The sequence below is a fragment of the Amia ocellicauda genome, unplaced genomic scaffold (genome assembly GCF_036373705.1).
Source record: "Amia ocellicauda isolate fAmiCal2 unplaced genomic scaffold, fAmiCal2.hap1 HAP1_SCAFFOLD_187, whole genome shotgun sequence".
NCBI classification, from domain to species: Eukaryota; Metazoa; Chordata; class Actinopteri; order Amiiformes; family Amiidae; genus Amia; species Amia ocellicauda.
In genome coordinates, this window is record NW_027102750.1 from 1 (window position 1) to 22,264 (window position 22,264).

Below are 22,264 nucleotides of genomic sequence, written 5' to 3' on the forward strand. Positions count from 1 at the left end.
GGATGGCAGCATATGTTGCTCCAAAATGTGTACATCTCTTCTGCAAAAATGGTGCCCTCACAGATGTGCGAGTTATATGACAGACAAACAGACAGACAGACAGACAGACACTCACACACACTGTCACACCCCCACACACACACACTTTCACAGAGAGACATACACACACACACACTCACTTTCACACAGAGACAGGCACACACACGTACAGACACACACACTAACTTTCACACAGAGACAGACACACACACACACACACATACATACAGGATAACGCCAAACCACATTCTGCCCAGATTTCAAGCGCATGGTTGCATAGGCAGAGAGTGCGGGTGCTAGCATGGCCTGCCTGCAGTCCTGACCTGTCTCCAAATTGAGAATGTGTGGCGCACTAGTGCAAATTAAGACAACGAAGGCCCTGTGCAGTTGCGCAGCTGAGGAAATGCATAATGGATGAATGGGGGAAAATCCCGCTTGCTAAACTTAACCAAGTGGTGTCTTCAGTGCCCAAGTGCTTAATAAGTGTTATTAAAAGAAAAGGTGATGTTACATAGTGGTAAACAGTCGACTGTCCCAACTTTCTTGGTTTCTTTTCACTGCTAATGAGATGCTGTAGAGTGAGTTAGTTATATTGCTTTCAGGAGCTCTAATCGTATTGATGAGTTCATGCAGCATTTTTAATTGAATTTCAAAAAGAAATCCTTGCTGTCTGGCCTGTGTGTATGAGATGTACTCTGTCAATCTTTGGCTAACAACTGAAACATTGGTAGAACAGAAATGGCAACATAAAAAAGAAAAGTACATTTTAAAAGAGCACATTAAATAGGATGAATATACAGTTTTTTACAATCACTTTGTCACTAATTTCAGAACCTTGATGTCATTTTTCAAAACTCTAGACACAAAACTCAAAACGGTCATCACTTGTAACACAGGCTGTCCAATGTTCAAGACATTGCATTGTGCATTCATATCTTTAAAGAAACCTTGCACTTGCAGACTTGTTGGTTCAAATAACTCATTTATCATGAAATACCATAGTAACATAGTAAAACAGAAGATACCGATAGTTTCACTGTGTAGTTGTTCGTACAATCATTAAATATTGTAGTACAAAATATGTGATACATGTTTCATTATGGTACTACACATAAATACATCACTGTAAAAGGACTAGTAGAGAGAATACTACAGACACAGTGGAATCATTGAACAAAATCTGAAATACAATACAATACAATACAATCAAATCACACCATAGGTTTCTTTGAATCCATGCAACAATAATTAGCTACAAAAAAGAACAAAACTACAGTAAAATGTCAACTGCAGTGTTCCTCACCTGGCTTAGTGTAAAAAGCAAAACAAAGGATTGATTACCGTACTTCTAAATTTCCATCAGCCCTGTGTTCAGGTTCAGGTTCTCACAACCATTTTTCACAAGAGGCATCTTGAAACTGAACATACCTGAACATATTCAGTCATCAGCTGCTTCACTCTGTCTGCATTTCTTTCAAAAGGCACACTATACTCTGTGCTACACATTGGTATGCAGTATACAGTCATTTGACAATTGAGAGTAGCCTAATGTTTTGTGCATGCTGAAGACTTGCCGCTTCTCAGTACGGAAATTTCTGATGATTGAGGCCACAGTTGATCCTGAGTTGATTCTGAGGTTTGATTGAATCATTGTAGCTGCCTCAGTCATGGTCATGCCATGATTTACAACATGCTCTACAACTATTTCTCGGATTTCACTGGACACTATTTGCTGTTGCTGCCGCTGTCTGGTCCGTGGCCTTGTCCTCTACCACGTTCCCCCAACACCTCTCAAATGAGGCCCATGGCTGCCTCTCTGGTGAGCCCTAAGCCCTCCTCTATGACGAGGCCCATGACCACCTCTCAGAAGGGGTGCATGTCCCCTTCCATTCCTTTGACCACCACGTCTTCCTCCTCCCACTGCTTTACCTCTATTGTGACCTGGATGACCTGCCGGCTCCATGTTATCACTGTGTTGCTGGGGTGGATAGCACTCATTTCACTCGATACTCGTACCACAATGTGAAATCAATCATCAATAACCAGTTGGCAGTATTGGAAAAGCAATTACAAGGGCCTGCATACATACAGTAATGTCAAATCTGATGTGGAAGAACAATCATCTTCAACCAGGTTGGAGCGTTAGTTGCAATGCCTTTAATACACGCAGCGTGGAGAGGAACAGTGACTCAAGAAGATCCCAAAGTCACTCTGCCTTCATTTTAACAGTCAGAGCTTTTATACACAAAAATCAAAGAGCTGGTTATAATCAGAAAGTCATTACTATGTTATCTTAAAAGTTAGCTAAGCAGAATTTATATCATTATAGGACAGAGTTCATAGATCAACACATGGATTAGGGAGCAGGCACTTCAATCATACTGTTTGACATTGTCTCCAAGATTCTCATCGTAAATAAAAAACAGAAATCAAACTACCTTCTGGCCTGACCTTCTAGCTTGACCTTATCTTTCTTAAGTATACAAGAAAGAAAAACAGGTATTAGAGAAAGAATTTCCAACTTTCCTTCCACACTGAAAACATGGTGTGGAAAAGTGCTACATGATGATGAATGATGATGAAATATTACATCCATAGATAATGTAGTCCAACTGGTTCATGCTCCTCGGTTATTGGTGTCAATGGATCTCATTATCCTGAAACTTTCATTATCGAAACATGGAATACTCTTCGTCAGTTTCCATAAAACTATGAATTAAGAGTAATGCAACAGTCACTTATCATTTTGAGCAGCTGTATCAATTGATAGTTAGATCTTTGTAATGAAATGAATAGACAGTGATCTCAGATGTAATGTGTGAATTGCATTTTGAAATGGTAATTCTTTGATGTTAAGTTGTGTCATTTTAGTTCAATGAACAAATGATCTGAGGTTGATGTGTATTGTATCCAAGCAATTGAAAAATGTGCATTTTGATCATTGGGTGTGAGTTTAGTGTCTAGAGTTTTGAAAAATGACATCAAGGTTCTGAAATGAGTGCCAAAGTGATTGTAAAAAAGTGTTAGAGTTTTGAAAAATGTGCATTTTGATCATCGGGTGTGAGTTTAGTGTCTAGAGTTTTGAAAAATGACATCAAGGTTCTGAAATGAGTGCCAAAGTGATTGTAAAAAAGTGTAATATCAGGGGACAGTGGCTATTAGTGATCTGGCCTTCCGTGGCCTCTGTATTAATGTAACAGGTCACATTGTATGTGTACACTGATACTTGATAGTATAATATAGTACAAGTAAAAAACATACATAGGTATCATAGAAGTATTTTGCAGAAATGATTAAGGATACTTATCAAAATGGAGAGGAAATGCTAAATCCAGTCTCCCCAGGCTGAGCTTCTATTGCTACACCTGCTAAGTGGCTGCTGGCCCCACTATATGGATAGAGCCACACCAAGTACAAGAGTCTCCCCGTTGCTATTTATATCTCCCTATCCAGTCTTCTATACGTGTCAGGGTGGGGTGCCTATTCCCCTGTGTGTGTGTGAAAGTGTGTCTGTGTGTGTGTCTGTAAGTGTGTGTGTCTGTCTGTGATAGTGTGTGTGTGTGTCTGTCTGTCTGTCTGTCTGTCTGTCTGTGAAAGTGTGTGTGTGTGTGTGTGTGTGTGAAAGTGTGTGTGAGTGTTTGTCTGTCTGTCTGTCATGTAACTTGCACATCTGTTAGGGCACCATTAATGCAGAGATGTACACATATTGTTTATTTTCCATATATATGTATGTATGTATGTATGCATGTCCAATTGCTTTGACAATACAAATGCACTGAATTGAGACAGAGAGAGAGAGAGAGAGAGAGAGAGAGAGAGAGAGAGAGACAGAGAGAGAGAGGTGCTAAGGCACATTTGTAACATAAATTAGGGAACATTTGAAACATGCTTAGGGAACATTCATAAGAACATAAGAACATAAGAACATAAGAAAGTTTACAAACGAGAGGAGGCCATTCGACCCATCATGCTCGTTTGGTGTCCATTAATATCTAAGTGATCCATGGATCCTATCCAGTCTATTTTTAAATGTTCCCAAACTTTCAGCTTCTACCACTTTCCATCTTGAATGCCTTGAAGCCCAATTTCCATTTGTGTCCCCTGGTGTGTGTGTCCCTGCTGATCTGGAAAAGCTCCTCTGGTTTGAGGAACCTTTCATGATTTTGAAGACTTGGATCAAGTCCCCACGTAATCTCCTCTGTTCCAGGGTGAAAAGGTTCAGTTCCCTCAGTCTCTCCGAGTAGGACTTTCCCTTCAGACCTGGAATAAGTCTGGTTGCTCTCCTCTGAACTGCCTCTAAAGCAGCAATATCCTTCTTGAAGTGTGGTGCCCAGAACTGTACACAGTATTCCAGATGAGGTTTAACTAGCGCATTGTACAGTCTTAACATTACTTCCCTTGTTTTAAATTCTACACTTTTGACGATATACCCTAGCATTCTGTATGCCTTTTGTATTGCTTCCCCACATTGTTTGGATGGAGAAAGTGAATCCACATAGATTCCTAGGTCTTTCTCATGCATTACTTCATCTAGATCTGTACCTCCCATAGTGTAATTATAGTGGACATTTTTGTTTCCTGCATGTATTACCTTGCACTTGTCCACATTGAATTTCATTTGCGAGGTGTCAGCCCACAACTGAATTTATCTAAGTTCCTCTGAATAGCATGTGCTGCCAAGATTGTATCTGCTGAGCCACCTATTTTAGTATCATCTGCAAATTTGACAAGGTTGCTAAGTATCCCAGAGTCCAGATCATTAATATAGATTAGAAAAAGCAAAGGCCCTAGTACTGATCCCTGTGGAACTCCACTAACAACCTCACTCCAGTTAGAAGTGACTCCTCTAATCTGTTTCCTATACATCAACCAGTTCATAATCCATCTACTTACATTACCCTGAATGCCGACAGCTTCCAATTTGAGGATCAGTCTTTGGTGTGGAACCTTATCAAAAGCTTTTTGGAAATCTAAGTATATCATATCATATGCTTTCACGTGATCTACAGCTGCAGTTGCATGTTCAAAAAAATTTATTAAGTAAGTAAGACATGATCTGCCTCGTCTAAACCCAAGTTGACTATCTCCAAGAATATGGTTTTCATTGAGATGCTCCTCTTATTTTCTGTCTAATCATTTTTTCCAACATTTTACAGGTGATGCAGGTGAGACTGATTGGTCTGTAATTTCCTGGCTCAGTTTTGTCCCCTTTCTTGTGGATTGGTATGAAATTTGCTGTCTTCCAGTCAGTGGGAACATCCCCTGTTCTAAGTGTCATTTGGAATAATCGAGTTAGCAGCCTATACATAATTTCCCTCATTTCTTTAAGTACTGTTGGAAATATCCCATCTGGCCCAGGTGATTTGTTTGATTTTAATTCTGCTAGTCCCTTTAGTACCTCCTCCTCATTTATCCTGATCTCTCTTAGGGTTTGACTGGATTGATTGTCAACCTGTGGCATGTCATCTGTTTCTTCTTTTCTAAAAACCTCTGTGAAATACTCATTTAGAATATTTGACACATCTTGTTCGTTTTCCAAGATACCTCCATTTTTGCTCTTTATCTGTTTCACCTCCTCCTTAATTGACCGCTTGCTGTTGTAATTTTGAAAAAAGCTCATTGCATTGGTTGTAGCTCCAAGAGCTATGTTTCTTTCTATTTCCCTCTTTGCTTTCCTGATCCCTTTCTTAAGATCTCTTTGCAGCTCAACATATTCTATGTATTTTGTTTCATCACCATCCCTTTTGTATGTGCTATACAACATTTTCTTCCTCTTTATATTTTTTTGCATGCCTCTGGTTTGTATGTATGTATGTATGTATGTATGTATGTATGTATGTGTGGAAGGAAAGTTAGAATTTCTTTTCTCACAACTGTTTTTCTTTCTTGTATACTTAAGAAAGATAAGGTCAAGCTAGAAGGTCAGGAGGCCATAAGGTAGTTTGATTTCTCTTTGTTATTTACAATGAGAACCTTGGAGACAATGTCAAACAGAATGACCTACGTGCCTGTTCCCTAATACCATGTGTAGACCTATGAACTCTGTTCTATAATGATATATGTTCTGCTTAGTTAGCCTTTAAGATAACATAGTAATGACTTTCTAGCATGTATGTATGTATGTATATATATATATATATATATATATATATATATATATATATATGTATGAATGTATGTATGTCCAATTGCTTTGACAATACAAATGAATAGAATTGAGAGGGAGAGAGAGAGAGAGACAAACAGACAGACTGACAAACAGAAAAACAGACAGACACAGACACACACACACACACACACACAGAGCCAGCCAGCCAGCCAGCTCAGCGATGACATCACGAGCCTCTCTCAGCTGACTTCTATGACATCACAGAGCACGTACATTCCATTGCTTGCCGTCTGTCAACCACCCAGTCACTGCCAGCCAGACTGGCTGGCTGGCTGGATGGGGGGGCTGCTTGCTGCTTCTGCGTACCTTAGCAAGCTTATTTGCTTGACCGGCCTTCCTACTCCTCTGCCCACATGCCCACCTATGCCCGATCTGCTGTTCACCTGGATCACAGCTCCGCCCCAACAAGGCAGATCCTCCCAAAAATGGTACAAACTGATTCACGTTCCCCTCCACGGAAAACTTTAGCCCAAAATAAGGGACACATTCTGTAACAACATAATGGATGCCCACCCAACCTGTGACAAAACTGAGAAAAAAGAAAAACGCTCAGTCCTCCTGGGGTAGGGACACACAGCCACCCTGGCTGCCCAATATGTCAGCGCCTACCACAGCCTGAGGGACACAGTGACACACGAGCACCGACTGTAAATATAATGTAAATACTCGTTTGTAATGCATGTCGTTGTATTTCAAAAAAGGAATCTGGAAATAGTAAACCTATTTTCTTTATTTGTATGTATTAAAGATCACATTTTATTACATTTTCTTTTTCTGTACTTGATTACGTGATTCATAATTCTATTATTCATTTTCCGTGTATATGTATATATGTATGTATGTATGTGTGTATATATATATATATATATATATATATATATATATATATATATATATGTATATGTATGTATGTCCAATTGCTTTGACAATACAAATGAATTGAATTGAGAGGGAGAGAGAGAAAGAGAGAGAGAGAGAGAGAGAGAGAGGAATATGAGCTCCTAAAAAACATTTGTTTTTATACATAAGCAGATTTAATTTGTCATTTACAAATGAATATATAGCACTATAAACATACACAGAAGACATGGAATAGAAATTCAGAAGAAAAAGTATTCAAAAAATAATAATTTTAATAAAAACACAAAAAGTAGAAAGCAGAGAGACAGTTCAGGAAGAAAAGTCAGAAAAGAAAAGCTGAAGACAAGAATTGGAGGTAAGACCTTTCACCTATAGACACAAATTATTAAACAAAACAATATATATAAATAAAATAAATAAGCATTCTCAGTAGTTGACTCAGCTAATGAAAATGCAGAGCTCACTTTGAATAGAGTGACAGTAGGAGAGAGCCCAACTGCCACTGAGACTGATACAAATCTATCGAACAGCAGTCTGACTGCAGAGCTGCCTTTTGAAATCCGATACCCTGAAGACATTCGCTCTACACAGGCTAAGAAGTACTACAAACAAGCTGTGATGAGAGCATCTCCTGAGACCCTCATCCTAGACTACACCGGTAAAGGAGAAAACAGGGTCAAGAACAATCTACTGTTCTACACCGCCTTTCACAAAACCCTGTGCCAGACATACCCCAATAACAACAAGAGGGGCATTAGCAGAGGCAGGCAGATCTCAGTGCTGGTAGAGAAAGACACAGACAGTGTGATGCTCACTTTTAATGTATACCACAATGGGACCATCATGGTGCAGGGCAGCGAGAGCAGCCTGGACCAATTATCTCTCGGCTTCCACACCTCAAAGCAGCAGACTGAGGTAGAGAAACAAGTGCCAGAGCCGGCCACCCTGCAGTCTGCCCCCAGCCACACGGAGCCAGACAGTGCCCAATCTCCCACAGACTGCCCTCCTGTCTACCCAAAACTCTCCAGCAACATTAAAACACTAAAGGAATGCCTATCAGTGCTGGAGCTGGAGTTTGCGCAGCTCCGGGATGAGATGCACAGACTAAAGATGCAGCACAAGGCTGAGATCCATGAGCTGAGAGCAGCAGTGAGAGACCTGGAGGAGCAGAGTCAAACCCTGAGGACGGAGCTGTGCAGAGCGAGGGAGGAGCTGACCAGGACACCCCAGCACAGCCAGCTAAGGAGCCTGCAGAGCCAGCTGGAGGAGCTAAGAGAGGAGCTACACATCACTGGAGCACAGAGACTACACTGCACTGACCCCACAACACCTCCAACCCCTGACACCTCCAACACTGACACACCCACTGATCCACCCACACTCCCCACCACTCCTGACACCCCCACTATCACCAGACCTGCCACTAATACACAAACCCCTGAAACGCCACTCCCCCAAAACACACCCGCTGCCCCCACCACTTCCGACGCAAACCCGGAGTGGCAGGTCAACACAGAGGTGGTCATTCTGAGCGACTCCAATGGGAAGTTCCTGGATGAGAGGTGCCTCTTCCCTGGGTGAAAAGTGAAAAAGCTTTGGTGCCCGACAGCACAGAGAGCCCTGGAGCTGCTCTCCAAGAGGAGGCTGTGCCAGGTCAAACACATCCTCATCCACACCGGCACTAACGACCTGAGTGCCCGCATGGGCGATGTGGCCTCAGCCCTGAGACAGGTGGCAACGAAAGCCACAGAGGAATTCCCAACTGCCAAAATCACCATCTCCACACTGCTGCCCCGCACAGACATGCCCCTGCACATCATCCAGGCCATCAACGCAGATGTGTCCCGAAGATGTGCCCTCCTCCCCAATGTACACCTGGCACACCACTGAGACATCCAGCCACATCACCTGTATGACCACGACCACCTCAACAAGACGGGTGTGAGGATCTTCGCAAAGGTCCTCAAGGACACAACCCTGTGCCGAAACCCCACACACCCCCACCAGGAGCAAACCCCCCAGCCCCCGGCCACATCCCCAGCCACCGGCCCCACTCCAGCCCCAGCCCCTGAGACCCCGCGGCCCCACCCCCCATCCCAAGAGGGCCCGTCCAGCACAGCAGAGCGGACAGCCGGGGACCAGCACAGCCACACAGCCACGCAGCAGCGGCTTCCAGAGCCTGGAGGCCCAATGCCGCCCAGCTGGCCCAGATAAGGCAACTCCTCAGTGTCATCTGTACCACACTGCTGAGTTAACTGAGCCTCAACACACATATATATGGTTGTGGAGATGGAGAGTAAGAAAAAATGTAATTTAATTATTCTGATATTTTGATGCAAAGATTAAATCTGTGAGTGATAACGCTACCAATAATAATAATAGAATTCTATACATTATGTATATCCATATATAATTATTAATAGTAATATAATATCAGTTGTAGACCACAAATTAAACTTTCTTATGTAGAAGAGACAAGTATAATAAAATATATTAACATGTCCTTTAAAATAAGCAGTTGGAATATCCAGGGTTTACGCTCCTCAACTTTTGGAATGAAGAGCACAGACCCTGAACTGATCAACACTGTAAATAGTTCAGATGTTTTCATTCTTGTAGAGACTTGGTGCTGTGCAGATATGTCTACATCCTGTCCCAATGTATACAGGGAGCTGATTGTGCCCTCCTATAAAAAACCCAAAGTCAGGTGTGGCAGGGCCTCGGGGGGGATTATCGTGTGGTACAGGGAGGAGCTCCGAGCAGCCCTATGCCCAGTACAGAGAGGAGACACACACCTGCGGTTGAAAATCAGAAAAGACACCCTACAAAATAACACAGATATATTCCTATGTGCAATTTATATGCCACCCGCAGACTCCCCCTACTATAATGAGGAAGGCTTTCAAGAGATTCAAAAAGAAATCTGCCACTTCCAGACCCTGGGCTCTGTACTGCTGTGTGGCGATCTCAATGCCAGGACTGGCAGAGAGATGGACTACATCAATGCAGAGGGGAACACACACCTGTTCTGAGACTCCCCGCTGTGCCACACACACACCTCCACACTGAGACACAGCCAGGACAGCGTGGTAAACAAGAGCGGGAAGCAGGTAGTGCGCCTATGTAAAAGCCTGGGTCTATATATCATCAATGGCAGGACCAGGGGGGACTCTCTGGGGAGATTCACATACTGCTCGGCTCTGGGCAGAAGTGTGGTGGACTACGCCATAAGTGACCTGGACCCACAAGCCATCAATGCGTTTATAGTCAGACAACAATCTCCACTATCAGACCACAGCCAAATAACACTTTACCTAAAAAGATCAGCGCAGCCACAAATCAGAGCCAAACTTCCCACAAAACTGGTCTCCCTGCCCCCCAGTTACAGATGGTCAGAGCCCAGCACAGAGAACTACACAAGAGCCCTGAATAGTGATGAGATTGAAAACATGTTAGACAGATATCAATCCTCACACTATCAAATAAACCAAAACGGAATAAACTCAGCCACCAAAACATTGAATGAAATATTTGAAAGACTGGCTTTAAAATGAAACATTAAAACAATTAAAAACCAAAATATAAAATCGTCTAAAAGAAAAAAAGAACAGTGGTGTGACCAGGAGTGTGAAACTTCTAGGAAACACCTGAGACATCTCTCCAACACTAAACACAGAGAGCCCGACAACCAGGCCAGCTACTGCCAGGCCCTGCGGCACTACAAGCAACTCTTCAGGAAGAAAAAAGACCACTATATGGGCAGAATAAATACCCCAAAAACAAAAAATGAAATACCAATTCAAAATGGAGAAATCTGGAAAACACACTTTCAAAAACTTTACCAAAATGTTGAAAACAATCCAAACCCAGAACAGGTTAAAATATTAAAAAACCTAAATAAATTGGAAGAAATCATTAAGAATAATCAAAATCCCTTAGATAACCCAATTACAAAATACAGGACCTAAAACATCAACTCAAAATCCTCAAACCCAGGAAAGCCAGCGGCCCCGACAGCATCAGCCCTGAGATGCTGAAGCACAGCAGCCCGCAGCTGCAGGAGGTTCTGCTCAAACGCTTTAACCTGGTGCTGAGAGCCGGGTGTTTCCCTGAGGTCTGGAATCAAGGATTGATCACCCCGATTTTTAAAAGTGGAGACAAATTAGACCCCAATAACTACCGGGGCATCTGTGTGAGCAGTAACCTGGGGAAGGTGTTCTGCAGTATCATCAACGCCCGGATACTGGCCTTCCTTACCGAGCACAGTGTCCTGAATAAGAGTCAGATTGGCTTCCTACCAATACACCGCACAACCGATCATATTTACACTCTACACTCCCTCATAAATAAATATACCCAAAACAATAAAGGAAAAATATTTGCCTGTTTTGTAGACTTTAGAAAGGCATTTGACTCAATCTGGCACAAAGGACTATTTTATAAACTTCTACAGAGTGGTGTAGGGGGTATAGTTTATGACATCATTAAATCAATGTATTCTGAAAACAAATGCGGAGTTCAAATTGGCAACTCAAGAACAGAGTTCTTCACTCAGAGGCGGGGAGTGAGACAGGGCTGCAGTCTGAGTCCAACACTGTTCAACATCTACATCATCGAGTTGGCCACAGTGTTGGAGCAGTCTGACGCCCCCGGCCTCACTCTCCACGACACAGAGATCAAGTTCCTGCTCTACGCAGACGACCTGGTGCTGCTGTCGCCCACAGAGCAGGGGCTTCAGCAGAACCTGGCTCTGCTAGAGCAGTACTGTCAGAAATGGGCCCTGGCAGTCAATCTGGACAAGACCAGAGTTATGGTTTTCCAGAAAAAAGCCCGATCTCAGGGAAACAGGTACTGCTTCACTCTGGGCAGCACTGTATTTGAGCACTGCACCAGATACAACTACCTTGGCCTGACCATCAGTGTGTCAGGGAGCTTCAGCCTGGATATAAACGCATTAAAAGACAAGGCACGACGGGCATTTTATGCCATAAAGACACGATTTGGGAAAACAACAATACCAATAACCAATCCTGCTATATGGGAGCGAAGTGTGGGGTCCCCTCATGAACCTCAATAACAAAAATTGGGACAAAAGCCCCACGGAAATATTCCACCTAGAATTTATTAAAAACATCTTACACGTACACAGAAACGCCCCCAACATCGCCTGCAGAGCCGAATTAGGACTCTTCACTCTGCACAAGAAAGAGCAGCCAAGTTCTGGCTGCACCTAAACACAGCAGAGACCCAGTCCTAACAATACAAGGCTCCACTGAGCAACCACCTCTCCCCAGACAAGGACCCCCTTGGCCGGCTGGCTCTGAGGCTCACAGAGCCCGAACACACAATGACCAAAACAACAACAATTGGGAAAATTGACATGTACCTGAAAAGCAAATACACAAAAGAATGGAGACACGAATTAGAATTACAAAACAAATTAGAATGCTACCGGGCCCAGAATAGAAACATTACATTGGCTGAATACTTAAAAATCCAAAATATAAAAGAGAGACAAAATCTAACTAAATACAGGCTCACTGACCACAGCCTCGCCATTGAAAAAGGCCGCAACAGAAAATTCTGGGTTGCCAGAGAAGAGCGGCTGTGCAGCCAGTGTGACCTAGGGGAGGTCGAAACAGAGGCGCATTTCCTGCTGTCCTGCCCTAAATACACAAAAATCAGGGAGACATACTTTAAAATATTCAAAATGCAAATCCCTGAGTTCAACATGATCCCCGATTGCTGCAAACTCCCCGTCCTGCTGGGAGAGGAGGAGCGCACTGCCATCTTAGCAGCACAATATGTATCCACCTGCCACAGCCTGCGAGATAGTGTGTAGACACCAGCCTGTGGGACTCCATTTGCAAAACAAAATAAAAACAGTGATTTTTCTGATGTCATGACACAAATTTTGATACAAACAACAAATATGGTTTATATTCTACGTAATTTTATTTCAATGTGTATGATATTTGTTCCACTGAATCTTGTATTGCAATGTTTTGTCTTGTTTGATAGAACATTTGTATCTGCTTTGGCAATATTGTGATAGATCATGCCATTAAAGCACCTTTGAATTGAATTGAAATGAATTGACAGACAGACAGACAGACACACACACACACACACACACACACACACAAACACAGAGCCAGCCAGCCCGCCAGCCAGCCAGCTCAGCGATGACATCACGAGCCTCTCTCAGCTGACTGCTATGACATCACAGAGCACGTACATTCCGTTGCTTGCCGTCTGTCAACCACTCAGTCACTGCCAGCCAGAGTGGCTGGCTGGCTGGATGGGGGGGCTGTTTGCTGCTTCTGCGTACCTTAGCAAGCTTATTTGGTTGACCGGCCTTCCTACTCCTCTGCCCACATGCCCACCTATGCCCGATCTGCTGTTCACCTGGATCACAGCTCCGCCCCAACAAGGCAGATCCTCCCAAAAATGGTACAAACTGATTCACGTTCCCCTCCACGGAAAACTTTAGCCCAAAATAAGGGACACATTCTGTAACAACATAATGGATGCCCACCCAACCTGTGACAAAACTGAGAAAAAAGAAAAACGCTCAGTCCTCCTGGGGGAGGGACACACAGCCACCCTGGCTGCCCAATATGTCAGCGCCTACCACAGCCTGAGGGACACAGTGACACATGAGCACCGGCTGTAATTATAATGTAAATACTCGTTTGTAATGCATGTCATTGTATTTCAAAAAAGGAATCTGGAAATAGTAAACCTATTTTCTTTATTTGTATGTATTAAAGATCACCTTTTATTACATTTTCTTTTTCTGTACTTCATTACATCTTATTGTGATTCATAATTCTATTATTTATTTTCTGTATGTATGTATGTTTGTATGTATGTATGTATGTATGTATGTATGTATGTATGTATGTATGTATATATGGAAGGAAAGTTAGAAATTCTTTTCTCACACCTGTTTTTCTCTCTTGCATACTCCAGAAAGATAAGGTCAAGCTAGAAGGTCAGGAGGCCATAAGGTAGTTTGATTTCACTTTGTTATTTTAACGATGAGAACCTTGGAGACAATGTCAAATGGTATGACCTACGTGCCTGTTCCCTAAAACCATGTGTAGACCTATGAACTCTGTTCTATAATGATATATGTTCTGCTTAGTTAGCCTTTAAGATAACATAGTAATGACTTTCTAGCATGTATGAATGTATGTATGTATATATAAATATATATATATACGTATATATATATATATATATATATATATGTATATATATATGTATATATACATATATACGTATATATATATGTATATATATATATATACGTATATATATATATACCCAAAACAATAAAGGAAAAATATTTGCCTGTTTTGTAGACTTTAGAAAGGCATTTGACTCAATCTGGCACAAAGGACTATTTTATAAACTTCTACAGAGTGGTGTAGGGGGTCAAGTTTATGACATCATTAAATCAATGTTTTCTGAAAACAAATGCAGAGTTCAAATTGGCAACTCAAGAACAGAGTTCTTCACTCAGGGGCGGGGAGTGAGACAGGGCTGCAACATCTACATCAATGAGTTGGCCACAGTGTTGGAGCAGTCTGACGCCCACGGCCTAACTCTCCATGACACAGAGATCAAGTTCCTGCTCTACGCAGACGACCTGGTGCTGCTGTCGCCCACAGAGCAGGGGCTTTAGCAGAACCTGGCGCTACTAGAGCAGTACTGTCAGAAATGGGCCCTGGCAGTCAATCTGGACAAGACCAGAGTTATGGTTTTCCAGAAAAAAGCCCGATCTGTTATATATATATGTATGTGTAGAACCGTATGGGAAATAAGTGGAGAAGTCGTGGAGATAAAGCAAATAGAACTTTAATCGAGCCGCTCGGAAGCTCCACGTCAGAAATAATTCCTTCAGTGAGACTTAATGTTTACAAACATGAGTACAACTTTATAGGAAAATGACGTAACATCTTATGGCCGTTCATCCAATCAGAAGATACATGTCCGGGTCCGTTTTATGATCTGTTCTCCCCTGAAGAGGTGATGGATCCAAAGCAGATGTCCGTCTTTGATGTGCACTAGGAAGATGCGATCCCACGGTCGTCATTTACCTAATGTCAATCGCTCGTTAACAGAAACAATTCCTGCCTATCTGGAGAAACGATTAAGTCATAAACAAATTCTCAGCAGACAGCTGTAGGCTATTTCGGCACTGTGTGATCTTTCATTACTGACAGGAGTTTCTAACAAATCGACCTTGTTGACCCTTTACTTGTCCTGCTAAATCGAATCTGCTCAGTCTGTATACAAAACTACTTCTAATGCTAGTATTAATATAAAACATTATATAATAATCACAACACACTTTCTTCAACTTCCTATACAGAGTCTTCAGTCGCTCAGAGATCTCTCTACCTCCTGCAGTCGGCTGCCATACGAATCGACGGTGCCCTGAAGAGTAGCAATAGACTCTCGCGTCTCAGATTGAAACGATTTAATGGAGCTCTGTATTTTGCTCACCGCTGCGACAAGAAAGGCCAGGTCTCCGCCACTCTCTGGTGAGGGATTGCCACCCCCTGTCAGGCCTGAATCTAACTCGGGTTGAGTTGCCTCTGTCGCTGGCCCCTTCTTGCTCTTTTGTTTAGACATGTTTTTAAAACAATAATACACTTATAATATACTGCAGCTTATTGCTTAAAATAAATAAAAGAAAATAACCTGTTTGCTGGAAAAAAAAATCTAAATATCGCAGGAGCTCTCTTCACACGTCTACACCGAAACCATGCTCAACAGCGCCCCATCTAGTCTAGTAATTTAAACGTCAGGAATGAGAAGTCCCATCTGTCCCATCATTTCTGGCAATGACATTCAGTGCTTCTATGTTTTTATATTTTGCAGGATTGGAACATCACCAAACAAAAATTCCAGCAAAGAGGTTTGGTGATTTGCGGAGGGCAGGTCCGTATCTTGATTCCAGACAGCTGCGATGTGTAAGACTGCTCTCTGTGCTTAAGGCAGATGTGCACAACAGAGCATGTTGGCCACTCTGGGCCTCTGGACGTCTGTGTGAGGTCCTGACTGTCCTGATTCTCTCCTCCTCATCTGCAGGAGCCAGGATCCCTTACTCTGGACATCCTAGTGGGGGACAAGCCAGCCTGAACACCTCCTTAGACATGGGTCAATTCTGTCCTAAAATTACACTCTTCAAGTTGAGTGATACCAGGAAATCCATCCCAGGTGACCTTCGAAGTTACAGTGCTTTTCCTGTGAGGGAAAGCAAAAACTCAGGATGAGTCTCTTTTTTTTAACATGTGTCATGCTGACAGATTCAGAGGAAACAGCTGTCACACAATCCTGGTCCTGGGAGGCTGTCTTGGGTTTCATCCAGTCATTCTCAATCCCCTGGTAAGGGGCAGTGTTGTTTAGTTATGGGTTTTCGGATAGTTACACAAATAGTTAACGATTTTTGATCCTAGTTGTATTTAGTTATAGTTATTGGATTTAAGTTAGTTATCTCGTTCTTTCTTGGTTTCTTAATAATTTTTCCGTCTTCTCGTTTCTGACCACTTTTTTAAACGCGTCTCCTCCTTCAGTTTTTCAAACATCACGATAAACACTTTTTGTACAATATCTGAGAATGTATGCTATTGCTCCAGGTCCAGATCCTCTTGAGGCCCCCAAGGACCCTAACATTTTTTACATCTAATAACTGCTGATAGCTTACTTTTAGCACCATACTTACAATTTAACACTAATAGTAAACCATAGATTATCTTTCTGAATATATATCTATCCTTTGACCCACTGAGAGCCAAGTACTGCATGCTGTTTATGTTAGAACTTGTTTTCAGATGTTGAACATCTCATTTCTCCTTCCAGCATGCATTTAAGAGTAATATGAATGGAACATAGATAGAAAAGTGTGTATGAAGCTTCCAAAAATGCTATCTAGCTTGCTATCGGAGCTAAGGATCATGGGATACTGTAAAAAAAATTTTTTTGACATTTGACAGCCTATAACGCTTTACGGGTGGCAGATATAATGTTTGTCACTATAGAACACATATATGTAACCAGATGGGCTCTTTCCAAGCATGACCTTTGAAGAACCCAGTCTGGATGCATAGATGGTACATTTATTTATTTAACATGCCAGGCCTGAAAGGGGCCCAGCATGGAAGCACTCTACCTCAGCAGAGACTTATTGAACAGCACAAGTGGTCAGCCTTATATACATTGCAGGACATGTGGGTCTGTGGCCGGAGTCTGTCACTGGGGGTTTGCCAGAGTGTTATCTTGAGGTCAGATTTCTGACCCTTGTAATGTTCATGGTAGTCTTCCTTGGTAGAGGTGTGGGATTCAAAGAACAGATGTCTTCCTTTGATATACTAGGAAAGGTCCGATCCCACGGATCTTATTTAACAACTGTCAATCGTTCATTAACAAAAACAGTTCCTGCCTATCTGGAGAAAAGATTAAGTCCACAGACTTTTAACAAACATCTGTGGGCCCTCTCTCTCTGCAGTTTGATCTTTTCTATTATTGACAGGAATGTCTAGAGGGTATGCCCTGAACAACTTACAAAATGGTTGTTGCTACCATAATACATTTACTTTGCTTGTCTGCATATTATTATTAATATAAAACATAATACAGTTTATATAAAATATTAATAACGGCTCTTCAACCTTCAACTTCACCTCCGACCTTTCCTTTCAGGTCAAAGGTGATTTTTTGATTTTTGGCTTACAGCTTTCAAAAGTCATCACAGTCATCATACATGTCATAAAGTGCCAAATATGTTCTTCTGAATAAATGCTTGAACTTTGACCCTTCCTTTAGGCTGATGATTGCTACAGAACTCAGATAGTAACTCATATGAGGTCTGTTCACAAATGTCCTCCACTGTGACCATTGACCTCTACTTAAGATCAAAGTGAGAACTAACTCATAACTCCTTTCATAGTGCACTTAGGCTCATACTTACAATGGAGCACATATAGGAACCCATGTATGTACCTGAAAATGCCCTTTCTGATGACCTTTGACCTTCCTGTCAGCTCAAATTCAAAGTCCTCTCATAAATCCTTCCAGAAAAAAGCTATAAAGCTGCTTTGAAGCTACAATTATTTAAAAGGCATTTAACATGCTGAACTGCTTACATTCATTAGATACTATTTGAATTGGTCTTAAAACATCCTTTTTCTAATTTGTAGCAGTTCCTGTCCCCCTGTACATCTATTGAGCTTCTGCTCACAATTTCTTACCGGTGGCTTCACAAACACAGTTTAGTACTTGTCTCTGACTATCAGATTTTATATGAGGTAGAGAACTCCGAGACTAGTGCTAACCGAGGTCGGTGAAACTGAGTTTACATCTCTGGCCAGTGATCATCACACTATTTCTGCAAGTCCTGTAGTCTGAACTACATATGTAGCCTGCTTGTATCTGAAACGTTGTTGTACTTGAAATAACTCCACATTATAACACATATTTCACTCCCCACGTACTTCTTTGTACCGAGATTATTTTAAACAGGATTGACCCACCAGCAGCTGGTGCTGTGAAGACAGTCCTCCCTCCACACTCTGATCTACAGTGCACCACCATTCAATATAGTATAGATATAGATATCCATTTTCATTTTATTTTGTAGATTAGACAGAGAAGGGAAAGAAATGTAATGATTGTATGTTGATGCTTTCATCTTCGCCAGAGAAGGACTGGTGCTTCTATTTCTAGTGCTTTCACAAAAGGCCCTCTCTTCCTGGCCTGCTCTGCTCAGGCCTGACCGACGCGTGACAGGACACTTTCGCTGGAGTTCGCTTCACGTCGGTTGTACATCTTGATCATGAGCTTCTGCTGCACCTTGATCTGCTCACGGTGCACCTCCTGCTCTGCATCCTTGTGGACCTGGTCGATTGTCTTAGGACCCTGGTCACCCCTCCTGGGCACCCAGTTATCCTGAAGAAGAGGAGAAAGAGTCAGTGACCATGGTAGAGAGAGAGAACGAGAGGCAGACAGGGATTGGGGGGCTGGGAAGCTGAAAGCAAGGAAGGTTTCTATTCTCCCAACACTCATGACTTACTCTTCTCAGGTCCAAGACGTCCTGCAGCATGAAGCGGATTCAAGAGGAGGTCTTCCTTTCTTTGATGATCTGCTCCATCTGGCTGAAGTACTGGTCCATGCGGGGCTGGTGAAAAGGTCGATTAGAAAACTGAGCAGACAGCAGGTACAAAAGTAACTTTATACCACCAAGTGAAGCAGCATTCCTTCAAGAAGGCGTCTGCAGATGCTCAGAAACACTTATTCAGACCACTGTCAATAGGCCTCATCACGTTGCTGGATGTTTAGCCAGGGCTCAGTCTGGCACGACGGCCGGAACTGCCTTACCTTGGCGGTTTCCAAGTCCAGGTCTTTGCCGATAGTGGAGAGGAGTAGGCACAGGCACTCCAGGGACTCTTCGTGGTTCTTCAACAGCTTGACGATGCAATTGTGCATGGTGGTCTTTATCAGCATCTTCACCTTGAACAGCTCCCCAATGAACCTGATGTTGCCTAGTGAGCGCTGCTGGGCCTTGCACTTGGCCTCCTGCAGCTCGTCACGTAGACGCTGCCACTCCTCACCCTGCGCACACACGGCACTTAATTACATACTATCATAACAGAGGCATGATTCTACAAGCATTTTCAAGCACTGGAAATCAGTTTTTTTTTTTCAGACTTTTTCCAGACATCCAGACTAGCGTACAAACCCTGTTTATATTTAAAATAAATACTTGGGTTGTCAGTCGATTCAAATTACAATAAGTGTTACAGTCTTTAAGTGGTTGTGCCACACAGTTATACTTTAATAAATACTAGTCATTGATAATACAGTAGAACAATGCTGAATGGGAAAGGAGAAAAATATATAAATGAATATTAAATAAAAAACACTAAATCATTATAATTAACACTATACAAGCGCAGGGCTGCTCAGTTTGACTGATTTAATGTTAATTACTCTGGGTTCCTGAATACTCTGTGCAGACCCGTTCTTTACTTTTACTAAATATATGTATCAAATATGCCTAAGAAGCGTTTTAGCTGTCACGATCTCTACCTCACCTACAGTCTACAGTCTTTCATGTGCTTGAAAAACACACGCATTGTATAGCATTACAGGTGTAGTCAGATTGAGTGATTAAACACTTGTTTCTTTAGTTTTGATTGTGCTGTGGACGCCTTCAGAAAACAAAGTGCTTTGATCTTATTTATACCAATCATTTGAATGTTTTATGTTCATATTTAAATGTAAATACTACTTATGCTAGTTTTATTTGATTGTTTGCCTTTCATTATACCACAGCATTTAAAGAGCTATCGGCTGTTGTAGGTGGTTCAAAAACTCTGTGATTCTACTGTTAACCGTATATCACTATTATGACATTTTTGTTTTTTAAATCAGCTCGATTAAATAGAAAAAATGTTGATCGTCAATTCAATTAGTTGATTCATAGACCCGATTAATTGATTAATCGAGGCAGCCCTAAAAATACGTTCAAATGTTCCTACCACCAAGGATGCATCCAGCAACTTCTGCTTCTTCTCCAAGACCTCGTCTCCATCCTCCTCCGTCTCAAACTCCTTCTGGCAGCGGTTCAAAAGCAGAGAGCGGAAAGGCACCGTCTCTCCCGGCTTGTCAACGGCTGGGACTTTGAGCTACAGAAAGGGGAGCAGGAACAACATAAACCCTAAGCAAGATGGTGTGCTAGGCTGGCTTCCAGCTTTAATAGGTATCGGAGTGAAAACTCTTGATATGCGCATCACAAGACAGGCATCTGCTAGTCCATTCAAAACTGAACTCCCACAAATTACAATTCCAGAGCTAAACAAATCTGATCCATGTATTATTATTATTATTATTATTATTATTATTATTATTATTATTATTATTATTATTATTATTATTATTATTATTTATTTCCTAGCAGATGTCCTTGTCCAATATAAGAGCAATACAAAGTGCAATAATACAGAGCAGTTCAAGTCGTAATACATTTTACAAGTTCAAATTTACACAAATAGCATCTTCACAATCCTCTACCATTCCCTCCCTCCCTCTTTCACTTCACTCTCCCCGTCACCCTCCTTCTCTCACCCTCAGAAGGCACTGGCACATATTGGCGTATGAGGCGGAGAAGTTGGGTTCGGAGACGGCCTTCTCGAAGATGAGCTCCATGACACCCTGGAGTCGCTGCTCCGTGTCGATGGTCAGCTCGTTCACTTGACGCATCCACGGCTGGAACATCTGTGGGGTCAGCTTGTTCAGAATACCACTCACCCTGCGGAAGAGCTCCTGTTGAAGGGGAAAGGGGGGAGGAGGGAAGGAAGGAAAAAGAGTTAGTTCTGCAAACCTCGGCCAAGTCCGTGTTTTTATTTGTTCTGGAGAGGTGGGTGCATGTGAGCGTACTCAGCCCCTCAGTTCATCTTCTCCATCAGTAGAGGTCAGTGGCCCAGACACCAATGCACTACAAATAGATCATCAGTGGGGCTCCAATTTTACCCACAATCCCCTTTACTAGACTAGCAAATTATTATTCCCACCCCCCCAAACATGAACCGTGTCCTCTGCTCCTACATACCTGGGTCTTAATGACCTCGGGGTCATCACCCACTGTGGGAGCCTTCTTAATTGTAGGCAGGTAACACACATACAGTCATCTAAATAACAATCGCAATTAGACAGCAGTTGACAAAAAGTACAAATGAGACAAATGTCCAAGATCAGCATTAAACAGATCCATCAGAACAATGCAGGTAACCATCTCAATCAGAAGGATTTATATATAAAAACATGAAAATAAAACTCTAGGGTCTCCTAGACAAGCAGGGGGCTGCATACCTTAGCCAGGACCACATCGCTAATGCGGAGTTTCTGCAGCCTGTCACAGATGAACTCTAAGTCCAGCAGGAACTGACGCTCATTTTTCTCCTTCTCATCAGGGACATAATTACACCTGCAACATAATTTGAAAGCAACAACATTTCCACAGGAGTCTTGGTTGTGCCGAGGATTACGAAATAATGAAAGCAATACATTTTAGACGTCGGCTCAAAATCCCTACCATTCGGCGTTGAAATGACCCAGGTTTATTTTGTATTTATACCATATCCAGTTCACCATATTCACATCCTCTCATACAGTAATCAATAA

General features: G+C 42.2%; 1 non-coding gene across 1 annotated transcript; it reads right to left on the minus strand.

The window, feature by feature from the left end:
• Positions 1-21,524: 21,524 nt before the first annotated feature.
• LOC136724650 (small nucleolar RNA SNORD66) lies at positions 21,525-21,601 on the minus strand. The gene has a single exon (XR_010807187.1). It is a non-coding gene; the product is annotated as a small nucleolar RNA SNORD66 (small nucleolar RNA).
• Between the last annotated feature and the right edge of the window lie 663 nt (positions 21,602-22,264).